General features: G+C 32.3%; 2 pseudogenes across 2 annotated transcripts in view; one reads left to right on the plus strand and one right to left on the minus strand.

Annotated features, from left to right (window-relative positions):
* LOC143564242 (serine/threonine-protein kinase STY13 pseudogene) overlaps window positions 1-16416 on the plus strand; it is a 178492-nt pseudogene that overhangs the window by 121828 nt on the left and 40248 nt on the right. The gene's annotated exons all lie outside the window — the stretch shown is intronic.
* LOC143564239 (glycosyltransferase BC10-like) lies at window positions 4073-7924 on the minus strand (annotated as a pseudogene). Its single transcript, XR_013140825.1, has 10 exons — window positions 7183-7924; window positions 6952-7050; window positions 6061-6161; window positions 5906-5977; window positions 5731-5821; window positions 5516-5596; window positions 4891-4950; window positions 4686-4808; window positions 4570-4608; window positions 4073-4474 (listed from the first exon to the last, which is right to left on the minus strand). The product of XR_013140825.1 is annotated as a glycosyltransferase BC10-like (transcript).

Raw genomic sequence — 16416 nt, forward strand, 5'->3', positions numbered from 1 at the left:
TATGCTAATGATTTCTTCATTATATGGAACCTCAAAGGTAACAACCTTAAAGCAAAATTATGGTATAAATAATAAAATAATGACATCGAAGGATTTTTTTTTAAACATCATGAAACCTTTAACGGTTTGACGGTGGAAGATACGTAGCAACAACCATTTAATCATGAATTCATAATTACAATGAAAGCGAATATATTCACGTTGAACCTTGATGCATGCAATACTATACTATATATGTATGTGTCGGTGTATATATTTGTATATTTTTAGCTCTAATATTTTTTATATCATATTTGTCGGCAATTAGAAATTCTAAAAAGAAAAAAGAAAGGTCTGTCGAAGAGTTTACAAAATAAGTTAAATAGTTACCAAGAAATTAGTAATGAAATTTATAAAAACAAATTGAAGGATAAAGATTTATATTTTAAAAATTCTCAAATTAAATCTTGGCCATAGGTCATGAGTCAGTCGAGTATACCCACGATGATTCATCAATGTGACAAGTTATGTGGAGTGCATTTTAAAATTTAAATGACTAGCAAATGCATCTTTGCCATAATGGCCTACGCTTATACCCTGGGCATGGTCCATTGCCCTTGACAATGGCAAATAGGCAACGACAGGTCACCAAATCTCATAATGCATGCCAACGATGCTACCACACTCTTTCTTACTCTCTTACATACTTGATTATATATTATGTAGTCACACATACCATCACATTGGGGTGGTCAGGAAGGCATGTCTTCCTCTCGGCCCTGACGACGCTAACAGTGGTCTGCTTTGTAAATTAACCAAGTTGTCTCAGTCATGCTCGTTCAGGGTTATCCTCTATAAGTATATTGTTGAGATCCCATTGGAGTTGATTTCTTGCATCTTCAAAACGCTTATTAAGAAATTAGAAATGAAAGCGATAGAAGTTGATAATGTCGCTAAAACTTAGACCATCCGTAGTGTAGAGTTATGGGGCAGCTTTATGGCTCATAACTCTGAGAAACACCGCCCCCCCTCCAAGTTATGGGGGTTTCTTTTTTTTGCAAGTTATACACAAAACGCAATAATGGCACCAAAATCGAAAAAAAAAACCGTTACTTTTTACCTTTAAGAATTAAAAATAAAAAACAAATAAACAAAGTTATGGAGAGTTATGACTACACTTGTTTTTTGTAAAAAAACCATAAGCGCCACGTGACGCATAACGTCCAGGGGTGGGGCTTTATGACTACTTATGGTCAGGCAAACAACAAATAATTAATATTTCTTTTCTCTAACCGATGGCTGATGTATTGTATTGGAAATGTGGTTTTCTTTATTAAAATGAAATAAATTCCTTTAATTATTTGTAAATGATAATAGAATAGAATATTGATTACAAAAGGAATTTTAAAAAATGCAAAATAAGAATTACATAGGCGTGAAATGATTCAAACCAGTCTCTAAACCGTTATTGTTATGTAAAAAAATTATTTGACATGAGTCTTTTAAAACAGATTTCACATGCCTTCTACAATGAACACGTGTGTCTATTAGAATCAAAGTCGGCCCATAGAAGGGGCAACGTTGGCAACCTCCCATGCCCCCCTCTCCCATAGAGTATAAAATGTTTTAAATTTTTTTATATATATATTTTTATGTATATTTTTTTGTTTATACAAAATACTAGTTTTTGAACTCGTGTGATGCATGGAAGCACAAAAGAAATATAACTAAACTATATAAATTAAATGATTAAATTAAAAAAAAAACCTTATATTTTAATAAGTTCAAATTATATTTTCTAATTGAATATTCATACGAATACGTGGTGCATTCTTACGTAATTTATTCATAATCACGAAAAAGATGCACATGGTGATTTTATAAGATGCAATTATATTTTTTTAATGAAATAACGAATTCTAACAAAGACGATAAGATATTTCATTATAAATGACATAAAAATAGAGCATCATATATAAAATTAGCATGACTAAAACATCCTTTTGTACTACAGATTTGAAAGAGCTGGATGAGAACTCCATGGAATGGATTCATGGAGGTTGAACGAATACATGAGAATAAAATTTTTATTCATTCATAATTTTTCTTGTTTTTATCATTTTAAACCTATAAATATCGTTCATTAATTTTTATCACATTCATCTCCTACAAAGAAAAGTGTTTATAATAAATTGATTTAATAAAAAAAGGTAGATATGATTTCATTAAAGATATAAATATTTTCATTATACTGACATAAGTACCAACATATTTTTAATTTGTATAATTTAGGTAATTAGTTATTTGGTTAAATGATTGATAGATATGTTCTAATTACATTGACATAACTAAGTTTTCATTAAAAATAGGAAAATAGTTTGAGCGGAAAATTTTGGCTAAAAATGAATATCCAAGTTACATGTGCCCAAGTTATTTTACTTTATTATAATAGGTAGATATAACAAGCTAAAACTCACGATGTATTCAAACCACTCGTGGCCTAGTGGTACGAGTCTTGAATTCTCTAGTGAAGACCCAAATTAGATCCCCACTTATGTCATTTTTGATGAATTAAGGCAATGAATGATTTGAGCTAGATTGTAAGTTCAAATCCCTAGCCCACATGGGTTTTCGTCCCACCGTGTGTTGCGCTAGAGAATCGTGCTCTTATGACGGCAAAACGACTGTCAAGTGGCAGCCGGCGGTATGGTTTTCCGAGGAAATGCCCAAGTCAAAATCTGAAGCCAACATGGGCTCGGTTAAGATAATATAGCCTAGCCATATTAAACAATAGAGCTCTCCAAATATAAAAAACATAGTATCCTAAACACAAAAAAAAATCGTCATTCTTATATTAAAAAAATGGTATTTAAACCCATCAACTTTCATATTTGGGGCCCATATAAACAAATAGACATTTATAGACCCAAATATCATTTAATCGAACAAAAGCCAAAAATGTCTTAAACTCATTTGAAAAACACATATATAGTATCGGGTCTATATTTTAGAAACTCATTTTTTAAGTTTATATATTAAAAGTTCGTTTCATCTACTAGCCCAGGCCCGTAATTCTCACTGATGGTGTTACCAAGGAAAGGATACAACCAATGGAAAAGTAGTTGTACTCCAAAGATGAGCACAAGTTCCAAACTAGCACTATGCTTATGAAAAAAAATAGTGAAAGGAACAACTTAAAGACTACTTTTCTTTAAGTTCCTGAACATTTTGACTGACTTGTATTCCTTAGTTTTTACGTGAGGTCTCTATCTTTTCTCTAAACAAAAAGTTCAATGCCCACATTATTGTAAATCAATTTAATAATAAATTTCAACTTGATAAGTTTAATTTACCTAATGCTAGATGAATTCATAAAAGTAATATAAAATCGATCTTAAAAACCCTTTATACAAAATTTTTTCATAAAGCATTTGTCCAAAAATCTGGAAACATTCATATCATGCATCATCCGGCGTACAATGCGCTACACACGTAGAATCAAAGTTGCGCACAACTAACGCATGGTTCAACTCATATGTACCCTCTTTTCATGGTTTAACTCAATTCAAACATGTCTGAAAGATTAGGAACATCCGACATGATGATGATGAACCAAGAGATGTCAAAAACGATATGTAATCCAAGAAATTTCATGACTATCTATCATAGGTGAAAATGGATGGATTCTAATAGTTTCTATTTGACGACGACATGTACAATGATTCTAAAGTTAACATTAGATAAAGATAGCATTGAGTTCCATAAATTTAACTTCTAGGGTTAAAACCAATAAAAACAACCTATGAGTGAAGAACTATGTTAGATAAACAGCTTACCAATAAGAATTATGTTAGATATAGAGTTTAATAATAAGATTTGAATGAGTTAAATAACTCTATGATGTTAGTGTAAATCTTGTGCAAGTATAGGGGTTAAACGTCCTGGAATGCAAGTACAGATTAATCAACGGGTTATCGCTAATTAATAATTATCAAGTTTGGATTAATTATCTATATTATTGTTATTATTGTTATTATTTTTATTTTATTAGAATCCTAGTTATAGTCTAAACATGGTATCCTCGTGTCAAATCATCAATACAAGATTTACATATGAGTACAAAAGTATTTCTCTAAAAATTGCAATGTATTAGAGTCCCATAAATGATACAAATATAGCCCAAAATAAAGGGTATAAATTAAAATTTGAACCCGGAAACAACTAATAACATAAACATCTGTTCTCCCAAACCTTTCTTCTTCTGTACCTTTTCAATGACTTGCCCGACCCGTGTAAGATAACTTTACAACAATGTGTGGATCAAATCGGGTTTGATCCAACCAAAGAATCAGAAACAAGAATCTCAAGTCTTTGTTGTATAGTTTGAGAAAAGCTCGATCATGCTGTCTAGCGTTTCGGGTAAGAATTTTCTTGCAAATAAGTAACATGGCCGGTTCATCCCGTTCCACATGCAAGGCATGATCATGGTTTCCTTCTGCATAAAAATATATGTTTTCTTTTAGAATTATTGATACTAAAAAATTTAAAAAATCACCATAAAATGGAAGAAATGGTAAAAAATGTGCATACCCATTCTTCACTAGTGACATGAACACTTTCTGTGATGGACTGCATGAATAAAGAAATAAAAATTAGTCGAATTTGATAATCGTGTAATAACGTATGCGTAGAAAAAGCGGTCGTACTGTAATGTTTTTGAGGAGTTCTTCGGAAATATCCTTCTTTTCATAAGATTTTGGATGCCATTTTCTTTCGGACCAATCAACGTGTGTAACGGACCAGTTTGCAACCCCGTTAGGGTCGTGCATCTAAATGCATCTAAAGAAAGAAAACTTATTAGAATCAAGTGAATCAGAGAGAGAAGAGGGGTAAATTTGTAAAGTTTCTCACATGGAAGAAGGTAGGCAGGTAGTGTTCATCAGCATAGCAATCGACTCCAACCATACCGGGCTGTAATATAAGAAACAAACATGAACCAAATCATACAAATAGGTGAGGACGGGTCAGTTTGGGGCTCAAACAGAACCAAAAACTGAAAATTCGGTTTTTGAATTCCTAAAAACCGTTCAGTTTAGGTATTTGCAGTGTGGTCAGTTCACTTTTGGTTTTTATTATTTGAGCTTGAAAATTTTGGAACAAAAAAATGACCCAAAATAATGAATCTGAGCCTTAAACTTTGGGCTTAAATTTTTTTTATTATTTAATAATTAATTGATTTTTACACATTTGGACTTTTATTTTTGCTACACCGTTTATTAATTTCTTATAACTTAAAATCAGTTTTTTCGGTTACAGTTCAGTGATTTCGGTTCGTTTTTGGTTATAGAAAAACCGAAACTATTGTTTTTTTTACTGGACTCAGTTATTTCAGTTCGGTAATGTCGGCTATTTACGGTTACGGCTCGGTTATTTCGGTTTTGTGAGCACCCCTACACTAATAGGGCTTTGGTTCCTTAACAGGTTCTCACGAGTCACAGCAGCCAAAAAAAACTGAAAAAAGAAAAGATAATCTCACCTTGCAATATTCACGGAACTTTGTATAATAAAGATTATCAGCCATAACTATAACTGCATGCTGACGCTTCATTGTGAACCACTACAAAAATTTCAAAATCAAGACTTAATCGCCATTAAGACGAAACATATGCCAAAAAGAAGTAAAACAAAATTAAAAAATTAACAAGACAAGTTATTTATAAATTATGAATCTATAAAACTTTATAATCATACCTGAGCACCCTTCCTGAAGAACTTTTTCTCAACTTCAGGTAACATGTGTTGAGAGTACCTGCCACTTCCATGTGGGCCTGGATCGGTGAAGCTACAAACAACACCAAATAATGTCAATAAAAGTATTTGTATTGACATGTTTAAAACATGTTTGATAGAAGAGATTTGTGCATGCCTGTCAATGAAGCTGATATTTGTGTACATAAGATAATTGTACACGTAGTCAAAATCACGCAACGGTACACAGCTGAAATACCAAAAGGAAACAGAAACTTTAATATCAAAACAAACACCAAAAAGCGCGAGTAAATAAGAGAGTAAGATGGTGACCTGTCAGAAAGTAATACAAAGTGTTGATTATCAGGGTCCTTAAGCGCGTTTGCCAAAAGTCGTATCTCTGCATCAACCATAGAAACCGTCCCCCACTCTACCTGACCAACAGATTCATATTACACTTTAAGATTTCAAGTTCATGCACCAATACAATTATGATCATGGTTTTCTTTAGGCGATATAACCGAACCAAGCTGCTCGTGAGATACTCAAGCTCAGCTCACTAAAAGCTCGAACTGAGCCTAGCTTAAACGAGCCCGAGCTTCAATTATCAAGCTCAAACAGGCTCGTGAGCCTGTTATTTATATAAATCTTATATCATATATTAGATATATTATTTCAATAATAATTATTATATGCCAAATCATGATAACATAACTAAATAATATATAATATATCAATTAAAAATATTATATTTCAAATATATATAAAAAATTATAAAAGTACCTAAATTAATTAAATAATAATATTTGAGTTGAGCTCGAGCTTTAGAAACAGAGCTCGAAAGGAGCCGAGGTCAAGCTCTCATAAGTTAAACGAACTGAGCTCGAGCTCGGCTGGTTTACACCCATAGTATCCTTAACAGAAACGTGTTATTTCTCAAATCATATAATATTTGGATTTACCAAAAAGCAAATTTAGGGGGTGTTTGGATTCGCATTTAAGAACTGATAAGTATTTATTGCGACTTAAAGTGAAGATAATTAGTTTTTTAACGTTTGGATAAACATATTCTATATTATCTGACAAGTTAACAATCAAATTAACAGTTTCATACCAGCAGCAGAGTTATGTATGGATAAAATGAAATTATTTAACTTCCATTTCTTTAACCTTATTAAAACATATAACATAACAACTGTAATATGAAGTTATGAACACACAAACCTTGCCACTACGAATTTCCCGGTTGACAAAGTAACGGCTAGTGTGGACTGGTTTGCCTTTGGATGCATGAATATAGATAGAAAATCTACCTTCATGGCCCTACAAACAGAAACAAAAAAGATGTCAATAACATAACATCTATAAATAATCACCAAGCCTTAAACACCTAAAGTATAACATGAATAATATTATCTCAAATCATTATATTTACAGCATATGGAATTTCCATACCTTAAAAAACATGTCCCACAACTTTTCGAAAGGTAATGGATCCAACGCTCAAAAACATGAAAGCAATCTTGGGATTTTTGGACTCAATTGGAGGCATGTTCAAAAGGTTTTTAATTACCACACTAGAAGCAATTTCATCATCACTTAATTCTCTAAATAAAGGTGGAAGCCAACTTGAAAATGTTTGGCAGGTAGAAGTTGAGAAGATGTAGCACGAGCTAGAAGTTTGAGGTGGATGAATATAGGAAACAACTAAGAACATGCACACTAATGAAACCAACACAATAATCCATGTTGGTTTCTTTAACTGGCCACGGTGGCGATGCGGAGGCAATATTTGTTGCACGTCCTTCATGCCTAAACGCCACGCCTTTGACAGCTTCATTTAAATATCATGCATCACACGAATATATGTTTATATCCACGAGTTTAACAATCACCAAGCTCAAAGCTTTGAAAAAACACCCCTCCAAGTGACTTCAAGATCAAGAATCACCCAAACCTGCAAAACTAGAAAAGATAAGATTATTGAACAAATTAATTACTGCAAACTAGCACATTGATCAACTACATTGACGGAGAACTCAATATATGTCAAATTGAAGATTCGATAAAAGTGGTTTAAAGTTCAAGAATCAAGATTTTTTATTCTTGAATCTTGATCTGGCAAAACAAAAAAATTGATATATTTCTAATTATAGAGATCCAATAAAAGTGGTTCCAAGTTCAAGATTCAAGAATCAAGAATATTGAATCATAAAAATTCAATATATTTCAAATTGAAGAGATTTTTTATAAAACTGGCATTAAAGATCGGTAAAAGAAGAATCAGATGGAGAAATGTCTGATCCCAAAAATTAAACGCAAATCGAGCATCGTTCTTGACCGGTAACAATCGGTTAAAGCTACTTGTTCAGCTCGGTTTCAACTGCAATATCATTATTTTAAAAGCTTCAATTGTGCATACACCATTTTAACCTACCATAACACACTTGAAGCAACAGGAATCTTACAAAACCAGCAATCCAATGTAAAAAAAAGACTAAAGTCAACCTACCCTTTGAAGTCAACGCAACCAAATCCAACTCCCAACATTCATGGATTTGAAATCCTTAATTACCAAACACAGCAAACATGTATAAATAATGAAATGCAAGGCCTACTTTGAAGCATTGACCAAAAAGCCATAATAAAAATGAAATCTTTATACCAATTTGAACAAGCCATTAATAAAATTGGGGGTTATTAAAAAATCAATCAGATGAAATTGAAAGATACCTGAATCTTGTGCTTTAAGATCTGAAACAAGTCAAGGGTAATGGGTTATCTGCAAATGTGTGTTCATAAATATGTATGTATGTATATATAATTGGAATCAACTTGGGGGGTAAGTAAATAATAATAAGTAGAGTCAGTCGTCTAGATGATTGCTGTGCTCAGTGTTGTTTCAGCCGGCAATTTATGGGTCTTGTGTTTGTATATGATTTTCATAGCAGTAATTTGTAATTTTGACCAATTCAAGATTCAAATGTTTTCTTTTATTAATATTATTATTATTATTATTATTATTATTATTTTATTGTGGTTCTAGGCTTCTAGCCTTCTTTTGAAGAAGTGTTTATTTTCTTTTTAAGGGTTCAACTACCAAGAAAATTCTTTTGGAAATTGGAGTTGGATTGAACTTTGAGAAAGTCTTTTGACTATTTTTCATTATTTTTAGTTTCAATTTTTCTTTGTGTTGTTCAAATGTTCTTTTTGATAAAAGAATTGTTATTTGCTTTTCACTAATAACCGTCTACCTATATACTATAAGGATTTACTAAAAAATATTTGGTGTTTTATGAATTTGTGACTGTTACTTTCATCTATCTTTGTACAATCTTAAAGCATGTGTATAATTGTTGTAGAGATGTTCTTGTGTGTTGTTAATTGTGAATGATAAGTGGATCCATAGTTTTTAGAACAATTTCAATAGAAATCAAAAAAATTAGTGATGTATAATCAAGGCTATGAATTGATAATTGCTTTATTATTTGTTGTTTGGATGGTGGTTTTGAAAATTCATTAGACACGCCATCCCCACAATTGTTGTGAAAAAACAAATTTTCATATATGTTTTCTTTTAAGAAATCAGTACATCTTTGTGATTGCAAACGTATTGATGGTTCTTTTTAGGGCTAACAAGATAATAGGTTACTAGGGTATAGCCCGTGTATAACACGGGTGGAAAAACATGCCAATAAACATAATAAATTTAAACAAACATAGGTTATGTACTAATTGTAATGTGCCCTTTTAAGTAATACCAATTACAAATGTGATCTAATCTATATAATATATATAAACGAAACCATAAAAATCATACGTGTCGCGATGTGGTCGCTCCCCATTTTTTTGGAATAACCATATATGCTTGATTTTTAAATTGAGGTTTCTTATGCATTTGACCCGAATTCACGGGTATGGGTCTTATCAAACCCATATATTTCTTAAACAGGCTATATCATCTCATTAAATTAAAAACTAATTTCACCAAATATTTGATATAAAAATCCTATAAAGTAGGGATATACTAAAACTTAAAATCTGATTTATTTAAAAAATATATATTATTTATAATTAAAAAATCAGTTTTATAGTAAAAAAATAAACGGGCCTTGGGTCTCATCAAACTCATATAACTTTTAAATCGGATTATAACAACTCATTTATTTGTGAAACTCTTTCATCATCAAACCATAAGTATATTATTAACTTTCATACAATAAAAAAAATAAAAATTCAAGCAATAAATAAATATTAGAAACAAATAATATAAAACAACTCCCGTAATACGGGGGGATAAAAACTAGTATCTAATAGACATAAAAAATTATTCGTGTATAATCATGGTTATAAACTGATAATGGATATTTAACTTTTATTCTTGGAGGATATTTTTCTATAAAATTAATGTTTCGAAAATTTATTTTATATATAAACAAATGTAAACCCCGTAGTTAGTCTCTCCTAAACTAACTTGATAACCTCGTCTAGCCCTTCGATTCTTAAGTTGCTTTCATCGTGGACGAACACATGCGCTAACATCCCACCTGACTTCTATATCCTGTTATCCATGCATCTCCTTCTTATCGTTGTCCGTCTTAGAACACACTACATGGGTGAGATTAACAAGACCATATGAAAGATCTTATCAGACCAGTGTTGTTGCAATTGTCATTTTGGTCCAGTGATATCAGGGTGATGGTTAATTCAAAACCTAACTCAATAGTTTTTCTCACATTGGTGGGTTTTCTCCTTTGATAGTTTTCTTGAGTGAGTCAGTTCTGTAGCGTCAAAATTAATATGGTTGGTTGTCATTTCATCTAAAAAAAAACTCACTCGGATATTTTGAATAATACCAAACACTCTTAAAAAATTACATAAAATGTTGACTTATCTTGATCATGCGTAAGGAATCATGACATGGAATAGGGGGGCTAATAATAACCTAACAAGCATTTAATGTCAAAGATCACAACAATAGTTAAATGGATTTGGTATGCAATTTTAATTTTTTTAATACCAATGGATAAATGTTTTACCATCGCACAAAGATCCAGTGCAATGGACAAGTTTCATAGCATGTCATATTGTCCCATTGGCAAAGAAGCCTCATATGATAAAACATTAAATAAACCAAAGTCAGCCATTGCATTGCAAAGTAAGAAACGTTCAATTTACCCTCAACTAACTAGACACTCTTTATTCGATATATTTTACTCACATCTAGCGAATACTTGTTCTCATTCTAGAAAACCTTTGGACCCTTGTTGCAATGAGGCTAACAACGGCTCGTTTTACCAGATAAATCTAACTATCAAAGCTGACATTTTAATTGCACTAGTATCTTAGTTCGTGGTCCAACTGTATAGATTTTAGTAGCAAGAGATATTGGATGCAAACTTTTTATATGCAAAAGTTTACTAACTACCATTACCATCTTAATCAACTTTATATATATTTACATTTTACCCTTATACTTTTACTATAGCCACAACTACCCTTTGGTCTCCATTAGTTGTGCCTTTTAACACACACAACTTACCTTTCGGATAACGACTAAGCTATGAACGTTTTGTTGACTCGGATTCCACGGTTTATTTGTAGATCAATTTCCTATAAAGCAATGAAAACAAAAAGAAATTTTTGAAATAATGCACCCACTTGCCAACGAAATTTAGATCTTTGTAGCATAGTCATTTGGCATGTGGAAGACATGTTCAGATGTACTTGTGGATCATGAATAATGGTATGTCTTGCCAAAAATGAATTGTGTTAAGTACATTTTTATGTCGACTGAACTAATTTAGTGACTCTGACTGTAATCTAAATGTGTAGATTTTTTTCATCGACATTTTGTTTATTGAAATGTTTAGATAAAAGAAATTAGCGCCGTTAGTTTATTAATAAAAAGTTCAATCGAGTGAAGAGTAAACAAAACTTTGGATCACCCCCTCTATTTACGCTTATAACGCACAATATTTATTAAGTTTTCAATAAAGGTTATCGTTATTTTGTTTATTATGTTTATTAAGACTATGTGATAGGGGGATTTTTAACACGTGCTGTCACGTCGGCAGGTGGACTAGGGGTGTAGTGGTATTCCATCAACCCCCCCCCCCCCCACCGTCCACTAATTGCCTGGGGTGGCAGTGTTGTAGCCTAATATCACAAAGAAAAACCCAGTGTCGCCCATTACACATAACCTTATGGTCCACATTGCAATTAGAAATAATATTTTCTAAACATATTGAAAACTTTACTGTTTTTGTGATTACATTTTAAAAAATATTATTGACCAATCATATAATTCGATCATCATATTTATATAAATGATATATTCTATAAACTTCCTGCTTCATATATATAAAATATAATTTTAAAAGTTATTATTTGTTATCACCTATTTTTGCTTTGTTTAACAAAAAATAAGCACACGTGATTTTTTATTAATTCTTACTTGTGATACATGCATTATGCACGTCTATTATCATATTCATATGACAAACAAAATTAGAAGATTCTTCTGGTTAATGGTTCTGTTATTATATTCGTTTGTGACTGGCATCCATGTTAGGGACAAGGTTAGTCATGGTAGAAGGAAACTCATGCGAATATAATATCGAATCATTGGTATTAGTTTATTCCTTTATAAGGACAAAAAAACTAGTTTCACAGTTTTCCGCTCTAAAAAAGATTAGTGATTATAGAACAAGTAAACTACAACTATAGACATTAATTTTAAATGCATGTTAAGTCATACTAACATACAAATATCCATAACAAATTAACAATAATACAACAGAGATTTTCTGCAACATAAATTTGGAACTGACTAATTTTTGAAAGAAAAAAAAAATTATTGTGTCAAATCTGACGATTAAAAAAAAATTATTGTGTCAAATCTGGCGATTATTTCACTAATCACTTAGATTGTTTACTTGGTTCATATTACACTCTAAAATCAACGGGCAATAGAAGGCTGATTAAAAAAAATTATTGTGTCAAATCTGGCGATTATTTCACTAATCACTTAGATTGTTTACTTGGTTCATATTACACTCTAAAACCAACGGGCAATAGAAGGCTGATATGATGTCACTGTCTATCGTTGATTTTTTTCCCTCTAATTGGGGATGCACCTTGTGCGCCATCACATTATATAAGACCAAACGTAGTGGGGCGTCATGGGTCTCGAAAGCGCCCAAAGCGCCGGGAACACGCCCCCGGGGAGCTTTGGCGTTTTGGGGGGGGGGTTGTGGAATGTGATTGGTGGGTTTGTTTTTTTGTTTATTTTGATAATAAGATAATAAAATAATAATAGTGTAATTATTTGAAAGGGCTCCATTCACCACACTCATTTTAGCAAAAAAAACCCATATGCTGACGTGGCGTCACATGTCGCACAACACCCACAAAGGGGCTCCATCCACCACACATGATCCAACTTTGCAAGTGGTTTTACTTTTAGTTAAAAACTGATTGACAATAGAAATTAGAAAGAGTACATAGTCTTGTATGCAAACATTTTACTTTCACTTTTATTTTCTCATATGAGATTAGGCCTGAAACATAACACAATCAATGTAGAGCTAGTCAGATTCTAAAAGTGATAAAGTCGTTCCAGTAGCGGTGTTGAATATTTGGTTACCAACCGATTAACCAAAAAAAAACAAAACGAAATTGCAAAATTCAAAATTAAGAAATTTAACTCGGGTTAAGTCAATGGAAAAGAAATTCCTATGTATTGGATTCCTATACATTGGACTAATGAATTTCGTGTTTGTACAACCCAATGAACATTAAGCCGGTTACAATATTACATTTTTAATCAACTTTGGGTTTTTCTATTAGGAAACCCTAAATCACCAAGTTGTTTTTCTATTAGGAACTCTTAATCATCAAGTCATTTTTCTATTAGGAAACTCTGAATCATCAAGTTGTTTTTCTATTAGGAAATCGTAAATCACTAAGTTACCCGATAAATGTAGCATTCTTGTTTGACACTTTGATACTTCGAGTGAATGAGTGTATGAGTACATCTTTGAGCCATCAATATTTGTAAATTTATTTCATAAATGTAGCTTGAATTTTGAAGACTGATTTTTGAGTAATCAAGTTCATCTTTGAGCCATCAAGTTTTGCATATATGTTCAACACTTTGGGATTCATTCAAAACATGGATAGTTAACCACTTCGCCACTTTGCCTTTTACAATGTTAATTTGTTGCAATAACGTGGATTGAAGTTTGCAGACGAACACTTTAAAGACCTTGATAAATTCGAAGATAGTCATTTCTCATTTATTTTTCAATAAATGTATGCTTAGTATTAGCACGGTTAACACATATTTATTTGTTCTTTTTTTTCCCGAGAGTTGAGAAAAAAATCGATCGAATTAAGAGTTTGAAGAATTTGCCATGATAACCTCTATACATGAACTTATTATCATTTTGTGCATTCTAACTTGTTCTGACTTATTATCTATTCTGACGTTGAGATTGGTTTGTGAAATGTAAATCATATAATCTTAAATTTGGTTTTCTCAGTTTGAAATTAACACTAAACAAAATTCAAATTTGGTTTTCAATTCAACTTTAATCATTTTGAATTCGGTATGGCTTTTGGTTTGATTGGAAGAAAATCAAACTGAAAAACCTAAACCGATAAACACCTCAACCTTCCGGTAAGCTTTATGTATCTTCACCAGAAAAATAAAAAAACATTTAAGATGTCTAGCTTAGTGGGATAAAATTTTTCTAGTAAATTTAACTTTTTCATGGAAAAATTCCTACTAGACGCAACTTAGTCTTTGGGACATTGGTTTGCTCATATTCATTGCTTGGTATTAATTTAGTTCACAAAATCATACAAGTGGGCTATGTTACTCTTTTATGGATTTAAAATAAAATTTATAATGGAAACAAACTATAGAGGAATATTGAGTTCAACTTAAAATAGCCATAGATGTTCCACCACCGTTGGGGAATTAAAAACATTGAAATAAACGGGTATATTATGTAGATGTTGTGTTTTAATAAAAAACAAGTATTTTAATTTACTTAAATGTTGGCTTAATTGTTGTTTAGCCCGAGTGTAAGGCCCAACCCAAGAATTAAAAGGCGCAATTAGGTTTCTTGTTAGCTACGTTGAGTTAACATTATAAATAGGGACAATCAAGTTAGGGATTGTCATAAAGTTGATGCAACCAAGTTAGGGTTAAGAGTCAAACCGAGTTAGGGTTTGATAGTTTGTAATCAGTTTTTTGAGTTAGATTTTCTTATTAATAAACAAGAGTTATTTGTTTACTTCGTGTTTGATTATCGATCCAGGACTTGAATTGGAATTTTAGCTAATTAAGTTCAAGAAATCGATAATCGGAGTTCTGAAATCAGCGGTGAGTTTACAGCAACAATGATCTGTGGATGTCGGAGAATCTTCAATCGGCGCATATCAAAACCAAGTTGGGTTTCCGAATCAGAGTTACTTTTCAAGGTCGGACCTTTTACGGTGGCGATCATTATTCCGACAACGACAACGACAACATCTAAGATTAGCCATCAGAGTTGCTTGTCCGGTAGTAGTGATCGATATAAAAGGTTGTTCTGTTGATTGGGTTTTATAGCACATGGGAAATTAATTTGCAGCTTTTCGATTTGTGTGATTTACTTGTTTTGTGATTAAAGGATTAAAAGTATCACAAAACGTATTTGGATTTGTGTGGACAAGGTTGCACAGTATTCATCTTGTGCACAAGAAGGCACAAAAGTCAAAACACAACTTTTATCGCAACCAAGACAAGATTAAAGGAAAGAAGAATATTTTAAGCAAAAGCAATTTAAGATTATTTTTTCTGGGTTCGGTTCGAAGAAAATCAAACAAGTGAGGTTTGATATATTTATGGTTATACAAGAAGGTTTAACCATTGTTGTCGGTTTTATTTGGGTTGAATAAGACGGTTCAATTCAGAGTTTCCATTCTAGCAAACAAGTTCGGTTATGAAAAGTTGTTCAGACTGAGTTGTTTGTATTTGTTCCAACGAAGTGGAGCAAGGGGGTTCAACACCGTCAATGGCAGGTGACAAAGAAGATCCGATAATCCAACCCAAAGTGAGTGGGGAGATATCGCTGCAGGTTCCAAAGCTGAACGAAACTAATTACATCAGATGCACAATTGTGGTGGAAACGATCTTAGATGATCAAGAGTTATGGGAAGTTGTTCAACTGAATGAGGATGCGGTTATTGATGTGAAGATGAATAAAACGACAAGAGTGTTTTTGTTTCAAGTGGTGGATGGTGATATTTTTCTTCAGATTTCTTAATACAAGAATGCCCGAGAATATGGACGGATTTGAAAGCACGGTATGTTGGGGCTGAGCGAGTTCAAAAGGCTCAACTGCTAACGTTGAAAAGTGAATTTGAGAACTCAAGATGGTGGAAAACGAGACTGTTGACAAGTTTGCATGAAAAATAACAAGTATGGTTTCAAAGGCAACGAGTCTAGGTCACGTGTTCGAGCAAGACGTCTTGGTGAAGAAGTTACTGGACGCGATTCCAGATAAGGACTTTCAACTTGTAGCCTCAATCGAGCAAAGTGTTGATCTTGATAGTATAATGTTTGAAGATGTTGTTGAAAGACTTAGGGTATTTGAGGAACGTCTTCGAGGGAAAGAACACGCTTCAAATTCGCAA

Source organism: Bidens hawaiensis, unplaced genomic scaffold (genome assembly GCF_021521415.1).
Source record: "Bidens hawaiensis isolate Kalapana, Puna unplaced genomic scaffold, B.hawaiensis_p1.1 tig00021837_1, whole genome shotgun sequence".
Lineage (NCBI taxonomy): Eukaryota > Viridiplantae > Streptophyta > Magnoliopsida > Asterales > Asteraceae > Bidens > Bidens hawaiensis.